Here is a 3,898-nt window from a genome sequence, read left to right as displayed (position 1 = left end):
TATTGTTAGGAAGACCATGGATCCATGTGGCTAGAGCAGTAACCTCCTCATTGCACCAATGCCTGACATATATTATGAATGAGATGTTGATAACTATTAAAACCAAGGAGACAATTTCTATGATCAAGAATGTCGTTGTACCATTCATCAAGGTAGAAGATTGCATAGACAATAATATTCACGCTTTTGAAATTGTGAATGCGAAATATGTTCCTGAAGGCACAATGCTAGGAAGGTAAAAAATCTCGAAAGTGGCAAGGATGATTTCTAATTCCTTCTAGAAGTATGAGATTCTTTTCCAGCATGATCTTGATATTAGGATGCCTAAATGAGTTAATTTGATGAAACTAAAGTGTGCTGACTAGGGGTTTGGGCTTGGATATAAGTCCAAGAAAAATGACTACGAGTGAGTTGCAAAGATAAAAAAGAAAGCTAGAATGATGAAGATTGAAAGACGAGACCCTTAAGATGTTTGTTAATGGTTTTCATTTAGTTTTGCACATGTTTATTAATGGTTTTCATTAAAAATGTTAAGATAAATTCCAATATATAATATCAAATAATTTTAAAATTTTCATTATACAATCTAGTAAATTGAAAAAGAAGAAGATAAATTTACTGTAATTTGAAACTGAAATTATGTTTTAGATTATATTGAGATTTAGCGCCTTTGAAAGCTATCAATAATAGTGAAAGCATTGCGAGATGACATTATCTAATGTCGATTAGATTTAGGGTTAAATTGATAAAATCAAAAGATTTGGATTAAACTGATAATGAGGTTTTTAGGCAACACGCCGCGAGTTAAACCACACTATTCAATAGCTGGGCAAACTGGGCCGAGTCAAAGAGGCCCGCCACCTGTTCGACTCAATTCTTGCTATCTGGGTACGCGAAAGCTGGATTGATTAATGGAGCGAAAACTATATTTTAAACAATGTCGGAGCGTAATGTTGTTAGTGGGAGCGCAATGTTAACTGGGTTTCTGCAGACTGGTGCTATAAAGAATGATGGGAAGTTGTTTGATGAAATGCCGGACAGAAATGTTTCATCATGGAATTCGATTACAACAGGGTATTGTGGAAGTGGGCTGATGAGGGAAGCGAGTTATTTGTTTGATAGGATTGGGGGATTGAAGAATCTTGTTTCTTTGATGGTTGTGATTTCTTGGAATGCCCATCAGGCTTTAGACTACAAAAAAGGGGCTTGTTCCCATGTCACCAAGTGAAACTATCTGCTAAACCAGCCAACATCCACTTTGTTCTGTATTTCTTGTTGTTTCATTACATGCTGAGTTCTGCAACTAGTTAAAGTTTGTTTCCTACGGTTCTTTTATATTATTCTATTTCGGAAACTGTTATTGGATAGTGAATGATGGGTACCATCATGACTTATGGAAAACATGTTTAATCAGCATATAAGATTAGAGGTTGTGGTTATGTAAACCCATGTGCGGGCTGTGCTCACTATTTCCTTTCTTCGTGTGTTTTCAGTGTGGGGGGTAAAAATTGGTATGAAGAAGAAGATCCTGGGTGGTAGAAGCTTTAAGTGTCAGTGCTTTCCTAGCTTTCTTGTCAGATTTTGATCACCCTATAGGTTGGAATTGCTCAAAAGCCATTATATGAAAAGCTCTTCCTGGTTTGATAGTATTGACATTGAAGATTCATAGGAAGAAGAAGAAGATCCTGGGTGGTAGAAGCTTTAACTGTCAGAATTGCTTTCCTAGCTTTCTTGTCAGATTTTGATCACCCTATAGGTTGGAATTGCTCAAAAACCATTTTATGTAAAGCTCTTGCTGGTTTGCTAGTATTGACATTGAAGATTCATAAAAGTCATCTCAATCTAATGAAACTTTAGTTATGCTCAAAAGTTTAGAATTACGTAGATTTGACCACTCGTAAATGAACTCAAGTTCACACAAGGATCTGCTTGCAATGCAACGGTTTCTATAGAGTTCATTCCATGCAGTCATGCACACTGTAGATTTCATTTGCTCGCTTAAACAGTTAGAAATAGACCTTTCATCCCTTTCTGTTTTTCATTTCTGTCCATTCTCAGTACGAAAGAGCTGAGAATTTTGCTCGGATGATGCCCATGATTCAAGGCAAGAATGTTACCATTTATAAAAGGCCAAGCTTGTCCAGGCAATTGGCTAGCCTCTGTCCAGTTACCATTTTCCATTAAGTCCTGTACACAGTACAGAAATAGGGAATGGGCTGGTAAGCAAGTTATTCTCTTTCATTGTGACATTTTTTGTGCCCAAATGCTTGTTACAGAGGTGTTTAGTAGTGCAGATATGCATGGATAGGAATATTCGCTAGTAATTAGCAAAGGTGTCTCTCTACCTGTAGCCAGTAGGTAACCTTTACCTATTCAACATCCTTAAAATGTACACAGCTCATCACTGGCGGTATGTTATAATGTAGTATTATTAATAGAACAGACACATTTATTCAAACTCTCTTGTTTTTCATTTTTTTTTGGCTTTGTGCTACACTATATGCTCATGATTTCTTTTCATTGTTCGTTGCTGCTGATTTGTTTGTGAGTGAAACACAGGATTTTATGGAGGAACTCTTGGTTAGCTTGTTTCGACAAGTGCTGCGCTGTCTCATGTTGCTCAAGAAAATTGGTGTACGGCATTCTCTGCAAATCAACTAGTTTCTCGGCCTATATTTAGTAACTGAGGATGCTCTTGTTGCTGCTACTTGCTAGAAAATGTATGTGTTGTTTTGAAGCGTGTGCGGTGTGCTTGCAAATAAAGATGAATAATAAAGGCCCAATTGTACAACTTTCTCGGTATGTTTCTCAGTAAATGGAATCTATCCGCCTTTCAAGGTAGAATAAATGATAGATGTTATTGCGATTATATTTTTTGTTGTGATTTTAGGAATGCTGGGAAGATAAAATTGGTCCTCGAGATGTAGAATCTTCTTACAGAAATACAAGTAAAATGAAGTCATAAATATGCTCTTTGATGAGAGGAGTTTACCTTAGTAAAGGGTTAGGTTTGAGCAATACATCTGTACAGTGTCTCTGCTTTTGGTCTGCCATTGGTCCTGCTGCTGCTGCTGCTGCAAATTCAGGATGTAGGTTAGCACAAATTCTGCTCCAACCTGAATTTATAGTGTCTAATGGCTATTTATAAGTAAATTGTGATGGTGTTGGACTCAGTTTTAAACTCAAAGAAGCAGGGAAAATAGTAAATCACATTAACCATCAAACCGACCTCTTAAAGTTTTCTCTGATAAAAGTTGATTTAATATACGTGTTTAAATAAAATGAGAAAAAAAAAGTTAACTCAGAGTTAAAAAGAACACAAAAAAGTTAACCGCATAAATAAGCATTTGTGCGGTTGATCCCATGCTGGAAGCATTCAAAGGCAAACAATTAGGCATTGTCTTCCGTCAGTCAACCCTCAGCCCCGTAAACCGTGGCCCTCCAGGAGTCGCCGTCGTGTTCAGAGCCGACACTACCGATATCCCTGCCTTGGACTCCAACATTTCTTTGTTTTTTTTTCTATTGATATTTAACCCTAAAAGACACGAATCTTTTTTTTTTTTTTTTGGTAGTTTTTATTTTTCGATGAAGAACAGCATTGCATGCCTTACAGTAATTTATAAATTTGCTGCACGGAAGAGGAGAAATGATACAAGCCAGATTACGACCACAAAACCATGAATCATCTGAACAAGAATAAGAAGTTGCAGAGGAACTGAGATCGAAAGATGCAAGAAAATGGGGATGGTATATCATATTAATTAGTAGTTGAACAAAAAGAGTTTAGAAGCGAATGAGTTGTGGCTCGACGAATATTATATTGAAAAGATATCGAGTTTGAATTTTTTTTCCTTTATAAAAAAAAATAAAATTGAAAACGAAATAAGTAAACAAAGTC

At 36.4% G+C, this 3,898-nt stretch overlaps 1 long non-coding RNA gene across 1 annotated transcript; it reads left to right on the top strand.

The window, feature by feature from the left end:
* The first annotated feature begins 667 nt into the window (after positions 1–667).
* Positions 668–3,651, top strand: LOC140956099 (uncharacterized). Its single transcript, XR_012171122.1, has 3 exons — positions 668–1,756; positions 2,560–2,799; positions 2,891–3,651. It is a non-coding gene; the product is annotated as an uncharacterized lncRNA (long non-coding RNA).
* The last annotated feature ends 247 nt before the right edge of the window (positions 3,652–3,898 follow it).

Source organism: Populus alba, chromosome 1 (assembly GCF_005239225.2).
Source record: "Populus alba chromosome 1, ASM523922v2, whole genome shotgun sequence".
NCBI lineage: Eukaryota > Viridiplantae > Streptophyta > Magnoliopsida > Malpighiales > Salicaceae > Populus > Populus alba.
The sequence above is the reverse complement of the archived record's forward strand: the minus strand, read 5'-3'. Positions and strand labels throughout refer to the sequence as shown.